Source organism: Anoplolepis gracilipes, chromosome 3, assembly GCF_047496725.1.
Source record: "Anoplolepis gracilipes chromosome 3, ASM4749672v1, whole genome shotgun sequence".
Taxonomy (NCBI): Eukaryota; Metazoa; Arthropoda; class Insecta; order Hymenoptera; family Formicidae; genus Anoplolepis; species Anoplolepis gracilipes.
The window spans coordinates 1256432-1269684 of record NC_132972.1 but is presented as its reverse complement, the minus strand read 5'-3'; the positions used below and the strand labels follow the sequence as shown (position 1 = coordinate 1269684).

At 33.2% G+C, this 13253-nt stretch overlaps 2 protein-coding genes and 1 non-coding gene across 7 annotated transcripts in view; 2 read left to right on the top strand and 1 right to left on the bottom strand.

Annotated features, from left to right (window-relative positions):
* Positions 1-13253, top strand: part of LOC140664113 (glutamate receptor ionotropic, kainate 5-like) — a 274048-nt gene that overhangs the window by 118545 nt on the left and 142250 nt on the right. The window lies entirely within an intron of this gene.
* LOC140664117 (mannosyl-oligosaccharide alpha-1,2-mannosidase IA-like) overlaps positions 1-13253 on the bottom strand; it is a 228238-nt gene that overhangs the window by 111383 nt on the left and 103602 nt on the right. The gene's annotated exons all lie outside the window — the stretch shown is intronic.
* On the top strand, positions 11004-11213 carry LOC140664338 (small nucleolar RNA U3). The gene has a single exon (XR_012046437.1). It is a non-coding gene; the product is annotated as a small nucleolar RNA U3 (small nucleolar RNA).

Sequence of the window (13253 nt, the reverse complement as noted above, 5' to 3'; positions counted from 1 at the left end):
GTGATAACAGTTTTTAATGGACGAATGAAAAACTTTGCAGGTAGTGAAAAGTAAAAATATGATATAAGATTGACAATATCGTTATTTCGAACAATGTATGCACATAAACTACTGTAAATATCGATTATTTTTGATAATGACTAAAAAAGCGCACTATGTAGCGATTATTGAAAAAATTACAGCCTATGGTCATCATACCCTAGTTTACCCTATTCACTCAATATATTGAAAATTAAAACTAACTTTGTAAACGTTTTTATACTCAATCGCTAATTTTATTTGTTGATAATTAGTCTATAATAAAATTATAATAATAATCGAATGTAAAAGTTTAAATATATTCGACATTCAATACAATTGGACGGAAATACTGTTATTTATATCCAAGATTTAATGAAGCTTTAGCGGCAAAATGTCTTGTGACAGATTACGGTTCATATTCACGTAGGCAGCATAGATAGTCGAGAGAGAACGTTCAACAGATCTCGTTGATATACGGATGTAATTACCCTCGTTTAACGATCCGGATGAGACTCTGTAACGTTATTTGGCGTTGCGAGCCACACAATACAATGACTTGTCAGCCGCATTGCAACTGCGATGAAACCGAGTTAACTACGAGATTAAAGCAGTCATTCCATCGGACTTTGCTGTAGATACACGCTCAACAGTTAGCTTGCTAGCAAGAAGTATTTTTCCAAATGTTAATTATAAGTAATTAACAATTTCCCTTTCGCTGACGATTTTACGCGAGTAAATAATGTATGAGAAATTATTAGCACACTTTGATCGAGTCTTACCTGTTAAAATTATTTAATAAGTTTCTCTCGAAAATATTAAATTTTATAATAAATCAAAATTATAAAGATTCAGTGATTTGTTTATAGTGAAAATTGCGAGAAAAGGTGGAATATGGCGACAAGGAGCAAAATATTCGAGAGGAAACATAGGAGGACCCTACGGCAATAAGCTGATAATCTCCAGAAGAAGAAATATTCTCCTTGGGACTGCATGTCACATTACTTTGATATAATGCGGTATTACGGCTTTTACGCCCTCTTTCGACCACCGAACTCGCGAATGCTGTATGTCCGGAAAGAGAGAGAGAGAGAGAGAGAGAAAAGAATGTTTACCTACCGCAAGAGAGAAATACAGACCACTGGACCTATTCGCTACCACATACCGATGTTACCTTAAGATTTAATAAGGGTTTATTAACGTGCAAAATAAGCGTTGAGAAATTTTTTAAACTCTTAAATAATAATATCTCCAATTCTCGTCTGTTGCAAAAGACAGAATCGCTGCGGTCCCGATAAAAATCAAATAAGAAATCATTTATAATCTTTTATCAGAGAAGATTATAGAGACAAAAAAATTTTTTTTAAATAAGTGAATATAATATTATTCAAAAGAGTTCTAATCCATAATTTCTATGCGTATTAAGAATGTTAGGAGTACCATGTTCGATCATTTACGACACGCATTTTGGAACAAGATCGAATGTTGCGGCAAGATTTATGGAGCTTCGCGCAGTGTCTTAACATGGTACGAAGGAGATTCCAGCAGAAGGAGAAGGTTCCAGTATATCAAATTAGTTAATTACGGTAATTGTATAGTCCTAAAGATATATCCTATACAGATAGATTCTAAAACAGAGTGCTAGTGGAAAATTTGCAAGTAAATAGTCTTATATACGTGTTTTAAAACAGAAAAAAAAATATTGAGATCTTGAAAACAAACACATAAAAAATACGTTCTTTAATAATTTCTTACTTAGATTAATTTGGAAAGATAATATGTATGATTTTTTTCTTATAAACCATGCGACAAAACAAATCTTGTACGAGAATGTTTTAGTTGAATAATTTGACTGAGGAATTTAAGTTTCAAAATTATTCACTGATTACAATCCACACATTAATTTTCATGTTAATAAATGAATAATCCAGCACAACATTTCATTGTCCTACGCTCCAGTCACTCAGATGTGAAATATATAGAGCGAAAAAAGTAGTCGGAAATAAAAACAACCAAACTCGTCGGAGAATCAGCAGACACGAGAGCTGTGAGAGCCGTCAGACAAGCTAACAAATGTCCCCAATGAATAATAATAAGTAGCTTGGCTCAATTTGTGTTGCATTTACATCGGACGAGACGTTCTACACATTATTTATCAGACTCATAATTTATTAACTCAAACCTTGAAAAAAATTATCTGAAAATCATGCAATTCCAATAGTTTAAAAAAATATATATGTGGATATAAAATATACGATGTATTTTATTCATTGTTATTGTTGTTATTAAAGTATTGTTTACTCATTCTAAAAATAATTATATATTAAGAATTTACGATAACAAGACTAACAATACATCACTTTAATTACAAGTAATTTTATACACAAAATATAAACAGTTTGACACATTATTCCAAAAATCTCAACAGAATATCGTTTATGAAATCAAACTTTTCCATGCTAATTGTTATAAATTATCAAACTAGATTCATGATTATAATTACTGTGCACAAAAACGCATCTATATTGTATATATGTATATGTACTTCGAAAATATATTCTAATAAATTCCCCTATATTCCTATATAGGTACGTTAAGATTACCAATGAAACAGAAGGCACATTGAATATTTCACAATAATATGAATATGTTGAATACGTTGCAGCAAACGATAAGATAGTAACGTATCAAAATTTTGATTTCTTGTTTTTTTTTCTTGTTTAAGATCGAATCGTGCGTAAGCACGACCTTTTCAAGAGAATAACTTTCTCGAGATGATCGCCAAAATTTCTGACCGAGTTCACTCGATTTTCCTTCGGAAAAGTAGAAAATTTTGGCAAGTATAGTGAAATAGAGGCACTTCTAAAAGTAATCTCGCTGCAACATCAAAAATTCGAAAAAATTCCATAATATTAACCGTGAAATTTCAGTTCAATATCTTCACTCGACAAATCTAATCTTATTTCATCTCAAAATAAAAGACAGATCTTATAAAAATAAATAAATAATAAAAAATTTTTGATATATGTATGTAAAGCTATTATGACTAATATTGCTATTTTTGCAGCTTTAAAACGTTAATAACATTAATATATAATTTATGTAACTCATGTTATATATATAATATCATGTTCTGTAAGTTTGAATTTTCACTTTTAATGCTTCACATATTTCCACAATAACAATTCTGTTAAAATACGTAATAATACGTAATATAATATTTATAAAGGAGAATTGAAAAACTTATCTTATTAATGTTAAATTTAGTTATTTAGTTATCATAATTCTCTCTTATAAATATTACATTACGTATTATTTTAACAGCGGTGCTTATTGCAATTCGAATTCAAGTGAGTTATTTCAAAGATTGATCATATATGCGCATCTGCCAGCTTAGCTTGATGAAAACCATGCGAGTATAATTACGTGCATCTATACGTCAGTAGAACTATACGTCAGTACATATGAGATAATAGTCGTTCATCCGCATTTCACGAAAGCTTGTTCGAAATAAATTCAGTTTAAAGTCCATATAATTAAGATCGCAATGTTAAATATTAATATCAACGTGATATTTAACCAGGTTTATGACATATAATTAATATTATCAATTCCTGACAAATATAAAAAATGTATACCTAATTTTATTAACTTTTAAACATACTTACACTGTGCAGTAAATTAAAATTGAATCATACACAAGCACGACCTTTTCGAAAGCACAGATGATTTTTCGAGATGCTCACCAAAATTTCTGATCGAGAATTCAGAATATTCCATGTATGTGCTCAGAGCACATTCCGTCCAACTTTGTATAAATATCTGTTCTCAGAATAATTCTGATTACAATATTACATATACATAAGCATATTACTCGATCAGTCTAAGTATTATAAATACAGCATATATATATATATATATATATATATGTATAATACAACACAAATACACACACACAAATATTTTTTTAATAATATTTTTCTCGCACACATATATTATACAATACAACTTATAATAAATATTTGCATATAACATTTATTTATATTTTTCTGCAATATGACGCATATACACGTTTCCAATTAATAAAATAATTTCAAACTCATAATAAAATAGAAACAACAATTATCTGCAATTGTAAACAACCGATATACAACCTCTTAAAGAAGAACGTGAATCATCTATGTCAAAAGTTGATATATCTAAGATTTGCTTTGTAGAATTGAAATTTTTATTTTCATTTTTATTTTTATTTTTATACAGTTAAAATTATGAGTCACTATAAAAAAATTATTTCGATGTATGATAATATTTATGATTTTGAGATTAAATTATATTCTACAGAGTAAATTTTTAATTTAGCTCACAAAGTAATCATTAATGTTATATTCTAAAAGATTAAATATGCTTTGTGAAATGTCAAATTTATAAATCTGGAAATATTAGATAATATATTAACTTTTGACATAGATAAATAAAATGTAATTTTTCTTTAAATATCGGTTGTTGCTACATTGAGGCACTTATGGCACAGACTATCTGAGCAGAATGAATGTTCATTTAAAACAGAAAATCGAATGAGCCTCTCAATAACGCGAACGAAAAGTTTGTACTGTCGGCCAATTCCAATACGCAATTTAATTCGCGTGCGCGGTACAATTTGTCGGGCCTTAACGAGAACATATCTTTGTTTTCCAAAAAAGGGAGGAAGATGGAGAGAAGCACGGAATATCAATGACTGCGATCGAAGCTTATACGCGGTGAGTTTAATCACGTAGCGTTTCGAGCGCGCGAATCAGCGGGGAACAAGTGAAAAGTACGAACATGACCCTCCCCTGGGAATCAAATCGCCGAGGGGCATATCAGCTGCACAAATATACAAAAAAAAAAAAAGACTAACTTTCTAGTGTAACATGAACGATCGAGATATCTAGTCTGTCAGTAGCAGAATCCACCAATATAAAAGTCTAACGAAATCTAAATGATGTAGCCTAAAAATTAAAAAAAAAAATCACTACGCAGAAATTTTTTTACCAGAAATTAAACATCACTCAAACTGAAAAGCTGGATTTTTTATGAAAATTTTAATCTTTCGCAAGAAAAAAAACCTATATATTATAATATAATTAATAAGTAGATAAATTTTCTTTTAATAAAACATTTAAATTAATATATGTATTTAGAAGATATTTGAACAATTAATTATTAAGAATTTAACAGAATGAGAGAAATCTTACATGTACGGATATATGGAGACATTTCTTCATTCGGTCAAGGCGAAGCCTCGTCACATATCGCGCGGGATTACGAGATAGCAACGGGCAGCGAGACACCCGTTAAGGGATATGCTCGTATCCTCGTACAGCGGGATGTGCGACATGCAAGGATTTACGAGCAATAAAGCAGCAATAACGAGGGCCATATTGGTGGTATCGCGAGAGCGAGCGTGGATGCTGCATTGTAGCCCATGACATCCCGCGCGAGTCCTGTCCTCCGCGAATCCCCGCGTCCTCCTCAAGGACAACGTGCTTTATGTTCACGCTCAGGTGTTTATACGCAAATTCATGTATTTTTTTATGCGACGAAAAATGCAATCGCGTAAGATTCTATTTATTCATCGCGGAAATCGTTGTCATGCTTTTGCTTCTATGATGATTAAAATTTATTGACAGGTTTTGACAGCTGACATCAATTGCAAACTCAAATAATATGATCGATAATAGTTAGTAATGCTCAATAATGATCGTGGTAAATGAAGTTGAGTAATAGCGCGCGCGTAAAACGTCTACAGTTAATAAAAATCTCTTGATGTGAACGGATAATATTATATTTAAGAAAATATATATATATTATGATTTTTTTGTAGCAATAAAGAAGAAATATATATTGGCTCTGAGTACTGTCTATTTTTATCGATGCCCGTAATATATGACGTTCAATTCTATTTTTGAAGGATATATCGAAGATATCCAGTGTATTGGATCAAAAAATTCCAGGACGCAGCTAGCCAACTTCGTTCACGGCAACTTGTATAAGAGTTTACGGCGAGTCGTAAAACGGTCCTGAGACAGCGAGTCTCTTTCGCATTCTCTATAAAGGTGACTGCTACTAATACAATAGCCTTCAACCAGAAACCATCTCCGTGGATGTAGTGACGTCCCGTACATCGGTTCTTTTACAGCCACATCGAAGCATCGATTCTTCGAATAATATTCTGGAAGCGTATTAAGATTTTAAATGATGGGCGGAAATAATTCAAATGAATAATAATTAAGAGTTAATTCTTAATCATCTAGATACTTGATATTCGAATCTATAAATTCTCAATTTATCAGTTTAATTTGTAAAGAAGCAACTAAACTAGAGTTAAGTTTCGGGCAGCTTTAAATATATATGAAAATCAGTTTTACATGATTTAATTATTTCGGATCAAAATAATACCGTTTTTGCTACTGTAATTTATCGAGTAAAAAACGATAAATTAATCAAATTAAAAATAAATTTATAATCAATATATATGTGTAGTTCAATAATCACTTTTTGATCTAGGATATGTTTATATCTGATCCAGAATATCTTTTTTATCTGATTCAATCTATTTATAACGAAAGTTAAATCAGAAACATATATGTGCTAAATTCGAAGCACACGATGATTGTAAAATTAAAGAAAACTATTTTTATCAAATATATGTTACAAGAAGATAAAATAATTTCTTTTTTTTTTTTTTTTGTTAAAATCGTGAATCCAGCGTGATAATAGCTTCTTACAATTTTAACACGCCAAGTACGTAGCTTCATTTCCTTTTTCATTAATAAATAACTAATTTCACGGAATATTTCGCGAAATATTTTTCATATATATATATATATATATATATATATATATATATATATATATATACCAAAGAGTCTAGGGAAGGAAAATTTACATCGTGCCAACTTTCCCCGGATGCTCTTCGAATAATTTTCTCGCGCCAGCTTCACCGACTTTATCTCCTGAGAACGGAGTACACGGTGCATTCGCCGGTTAAAGGTCGCGGACCTCTAATCTTGAGTGGGTCGAAACGCAAGGTGGCGAGCACTTGGGCGAGGTCGTCCTATATTTAAGGGACCCTCCCATAAAGGACAAAAGTTGTGCGCCGTATCGCAGATGCGCGAGCAGGCCGCCACGCTGGAAACGCTTTAACGTCTCGGTCGTCCGGAGCCGGTAATGGCCCCGGTCGGAATAGTTTCAGAAAAATGGCCACGGCGGCTAAACTTACAGTTAAATAAACGCCGGCGTGTCCGTGCGCCAGAGTACGGCCTGGATAAAACGATTTACTGGCGCCCCCGCGAGCGGATAACGCTCGCCATTTGTACGTAATTCCAGCGGGCGCACTCGCGTTATCCGCCCCGCGAAATTGTTATGGCGAAACGAGTTTCCGTCCTGCCATGTCGCAGGTATATCCAGGTTACCTGACTGGGTGGCGAACTCCGAGTTACCGCTCGTTACCGCTCGCTGAATTCGTGGCCCATCGAAATTCCGGAAGAGAAATTAAACTTTTTACCATACTTAATTTTAATGTCACATAACGTTGAATAATTTTTAGATTTACATTTAAGGATAGGCGATTAGTGATTAGTGATTTTAAATACGTTAACGTTATATATATATATATATATATATCTTGATATGTCGGTTTCGCATTCACACTTTAAGACATCACGAGCGCAAGTTTTTCATATAAAAATGTGTTTTATAAAACGTTCACACATGCATAATATATGTAGGTATATACTTTTTTTCAACAATTATATCCTGCATGCCTTATTTTCTTAAATCTTAAATTTATCGCATCGATATTTAGAAGCTCGTCAACATTCCAAGTGTTAATCGTACGCATATTTTCTGGTTACTTATACCACGACAATTATTCTACGACGTCGTAGCTAGGAACGTGCTCGAATTCGAGGGACGCGTTACATCTTAATTACGTTCACGTCGTCGGATACGAATCCAGAAATTCGAGTCGCTGTCTGCGAACAGGGAAAGCTCGTAGGTGGAAGCCCGGGAAGAATGTCCGCGGATTAAGTGGAACGAACGTGACTTAAATCCATTGTAACCCCTTGGAACGTCGGTATCGTTTGTAACCGTCATGGTTGTATCTACAACCGAAAGAGGACGAGAGAAGGAGAAATGAAAAAGAAAGAGAGAGAGCGAGAGAGAGAGAGAGAGAGAGAGAGAGAGAGAGAGGGGGGGGGAGAAGGGGAAAATGTGAAAGGGCCAAGATGAAGAAAGTAAGAAAACAGAAAAGGTAGAGAGGGAGAAAGCGAGAGAGAAGTAAGGGAGGGGTTCTCTTAATCTCGCCTTTACGTGCGCTTGACAAACGAGGAATGCGGATGACACTGGCATTGTACTCTCCCTCGTATTATCCGTACGATCGCACGGATCTCGCATTCTACTTGGCGGGCGTCTTTTGCAGCAGCTCTCATTTGCGTGTTGCCGCGATGAAGATATCGACTTAACACCTAGATGCACTCGAATTGCTTGCAGAAAGGAAGGGAAGGGAAAAGAGAGAGTGAGAGAGAGAGAGAGAGAGAGAGAGGGAGGGAGGGAGAAAACGGATCTCGCCATGGACACGAACGTCTCGTTGTTGAAACGGCATTCTTCCGCTAATGGATATGGTTCCTGCAAACTTGATATCCGCCGAGTCGTTATGTCTCTCTACTCGCAATCCAAGGAACTTTCCTCCGATTCTTTTAACGTTGGAATTTTCTTGCCGAGAGAAAGACGCAGCAAATTCAAAGGTTAAAAATTTAACTTTTGAATAACATCAGGATTGATAAAGAAAAGGCCACAAGCCTCAGTTATGCATAGCATATTTTCATGTTTAATTGAAGCGAATAAAATCTATATACACCAATGGTTTTTAAACCTACATTTATATATCTGTGTACCTCGTGTACATGTATATATAATAAATATGCAATAGAAATAGAATGACAAATTTAAACACGCATTTTCAAAATAATATACCGATTCATATAATTAACATAAAAGTTATGTAATAAGAAAATTATGACTTGCAAAAACCGTAGAAAAACAAGATTGTATTTACATTTTTTTTGCATCATGTTTTTATTCGCACTTCATGATACGTTCGCTGGTGATCGCTATTGAATAAAATCTCTGCTTTCGCTTGGACAAACTTAACGACGGACGTTTACCGCGCAAATATATCCCTACTGCCATTATGTCAGCGGCTAGAAAGGCCAAAGTATTACAAAGTTGGAGTTGTAAGTTACTTCGCATTCGCCATTGTTAAAGTTACTATGAGTTCTCTCGTCTCCTTGCTTTCAGATAACAGCATCATCTCATATTTTAGTTTGAAGTTTGTTGGCGTAATGCCGTAAACTTTACATTTCAAAAGAATTATAAACACACGCGCGCGTGTACCTGAACAGTTAAATAATATATTTTATACCTTCAATTTCTAAAGATTTAAAACGTTATAACGTTATAACAAAATTACGATTGCGTGAAAAAAATGTTATACTGAAATACAAGTCGTCTAAAATAGATAATCGGCCTTGAGTACTATTTATAAACAAGTTAAAGATAATTTTCAGTTTGTATCTTCTGTCGTTAAAAAGATACTATTTTTATATTATAATATATATGTTGAACGGCGCGTAAGAAAAAAAATATATATATATTTTTTGTTTCATTGGCATTTTTATTTTAACAGGAAAAATTTTTAAATTTCTCTACATAATTACGTGGTAAGAGTTTGTCTCTTATCAATTTTATAAATATATCAAACAAATATTGATATGCGCGAAAAAAATCATACATATCGTAATAGTTTTATTCAATAAAATATAACGAATAACGCATTTAGCGTAAAAATAATTATAAGTTTATTCATCCTGTTTTCAGTACACAGTTTGTAGAAATCAATTATCGCGTGCTACGGATGGTGATGAAAGCGGTCGTTATAACGAGCATATATCTCAATTAATTTTTGTTGGTATTGACATTGCTACAGGTGTCACGAATTAAACATTGACGGTACCAATTTGATGGTTCAACGTAAAAATCAATTTCGATAAATCAGAGTAAGCTCGAAATTCGATTTGTCTTGTCACAAATGACTGGAAAAATTCAGTGGCGAAAAAAATATTCATTTTCTCTGGTTACTGTCATAAAATCGACCTAGTAAATGTTAAAACCAAAAAAATTTCAAACCAGTAGTAATATACATACCTCTGTTACTTTTTAATAATTTATAAAATATTACACACAATTTAATTTCCCAATATTTAAAAAAACATATATTTAATAATTTTTTAACCGCTATTACATAAATTACATAAAATTATTCAACTTTGCGAGATATTGAAAAAAAAAATTATTTAAAAAGTATAACTACTAAAAGAATACTTTTTTTCCAATTTGATATTTAGATTAAACAGGTAAATGTTTTAACTTCCCTTCAAGTGCAAATGTAAAATATGAACGACAGAGACCTCGAAGAAGTCGAAAGCTTATGTCGTTCTCACACTTGAGATCGAAGACTATAGTTCTTTTTCACAACATTAACTTATAGTCAGCAGCAAAGAAAGAGCGCAATGTGAAACGCAACTGTCCTCTTTTTTTCTTCCTCCCTTCCCCATTCCCTCAATTTATATCGATTGTTGATTTTATAATTCTACATATATATATATATATATACGTTAATAAAGAAACGTCAGAGTTCTGATTTCAGCTCGTATAAATAATAAACAACACACGTTTGTAGCATGACGTCTATTCTTTAGAACGTTGCTCTCATTCTACAGCTTTAAATAGATAACCAGGCCTTGAATGCTATTTATACAGATAGACCAGTTGATCTCCAGTTTCTATCTTTGTTGCTGGAGGAGAGCTACAAGGTCTAATAATAAGTGTTTGTAAAGATTCTACTGCCTACGATACATCTATGGCTTGCTAAGCGGCAGAATTTCAAGATACTTCATAGAATCAGTTCTATAGGAGTTGATCTTATTCTCCCTTCCTACAGGAAAGTTGATGTAACCAGGATGAGAAGCGACAGCCCACTTTCTTCAGTGTGAGAACGACACGTTCTCGACCTGTTCGAGATCTCTGCGTGAGATCGATGATCGTTTACCTTCACTCAATACAAGGGTAATGGAACGAAGGGCTTTCTGCGCGGTCTATTAAGTTTCGAAAAGAAAAATATTTTTTCTCTACGTATGGTATATACGTAGATGAAATTATTTTTGGATTGGCTTGCAAAATTTTACAGTCTCACACAAATTTTTGTACACTTTATAATATAATATTAAAATTCTCATATAATATAATAGTTAAAATTATTAAATCGAAAGCTGCAATAATGATTTTATATAAATATAATTTACGTAATATAAAAAGATAATATTACATTAAATTATCAATTTTTATATCAAATGTTTCTCTTATTGTCAGTAACAAAATAATTAATCCTCATTTTTACTCGTTCTTAATTTAATAGCAATAAAAAAATAATAAACAATTAATAAAACAATATGCGTGAAATTTTAACTGTTTTCATTTCATCTACGTGTTGCGTCTCAACATTGTACATATATATTGTAAAGTACAATCCCGACCACAATGCGAATTAACGCCACGCCGAGTATTTTACGCCGCTCGACTCATCTGCCTTCATTACCGCAATTTACATGACACAACAACTAATTAAGCGGCCCTGCTGTGCGACCGTTAAACGACGACGACGGCGGCGGTTTCGGTATCGCATGAGCGTTTTATGCGACAATGCATTTTCGGGATAGTCCGCGCCGCGTAGGCGTGAGTACACGTGCAACGCCGACATGTAACGATTGCGCGAATGGGTGGCACATGTGTGTTCGGCAGCGTGCAAATGTCCCGCGGCGACACGCCAAGGCGACGGTAAACAATGTGGGCATACATTACTTCCACCAGTTCGGCATTAACGCATTGTGCTACGCGAAGTGCATCCGCTCGCGGAATCCATCGGCACCTTCTATTGCATTCTCTCTCATTCTCCCCTCTCCTTCCTCTTCTTTTATTTCCCGGCAAACTTAAGGCGATTTAAAAGCTGTTTTATATTATCGATCAAAATTTAACCTAACATGACAATATATTTGCTTAATATAAAAGTTTTGCAATTTATACACACAAAATAAGATAGGTTTGCACGCTGCCGAACCCACAGGGCTCAGCTTGTGGCTCTATATCTCTTGCACGAACATACCGTAGAACTTTTTATATTAAATAAATATTGTTACGACGTAACTGTCATCTTTTATTTTTTTTATCATTTTTATATGAAATTATCAGCCTCCCCCCCCCCCCCCGCGTGTTGTTTTTACAAGTAACTTTAATTGTGGCGAAGGATTTATCAATCCTTGTTGCCAAAAAAGAGATTTTCAAAATCTGTAATTCGTGTTCTGTCGGTAATTTTGGATCCCCTTAACGTACATATCTTTCGTATATTAACGGTAGAGAGAGGATATAATATTTATACAAAACATATAAAATGTACAGAATTATGAATCTTCTTTATTTACGAATTATTTAATCACTTTCGAGGTAATTCTTTTCTCTTCAATGTATGGGAATAATTAATTAATATATAATTGTTATAATTAATTAATCGATTGTCTTCCGCATTTTTTTCTTTGCATTCTGATTATAAAATTTATTACTTTTAAATTTTCAATCCTTGTTATCGTTTTATCGTAAACTCTTGGATATATTTCAATTTTATAATGGCACACGCCATTATTTCTCTTGTCTTGTTAACGATATAAAGATCTTGTTACTGAAACAGAAAGACACAAAAGACCTTATAAAACAACATATCTAAACAAAAGACCTTATAAAGGTACGCTTCGACCCCCTCACATCGCACTTCGATGCATTCAAGTCGAATGTGCATCTCGATTGCTTCTCTTTTCTCGCTTCTATCCTTCTTCCTCGCGGTTTCACTCGTCCCTTTTGTCCTCTCAACATCTTTTTTTTTTTTCAAAAGACGTTTGCGTATATAATTCTTTTTTATCTTTGTCTTTGAGGATTAGGCGAATACTAATCGATTTCAACTTTTATATATTCTTTTTAATTAAAAATATACCTGACAGAAATAATGTGAACGACTGTAGTAAAGAAAATTTGCCATTTTATGCTGGGAGCGTTTTCTTTTAAAAATTAGAGCTATTACATTTTCTTCA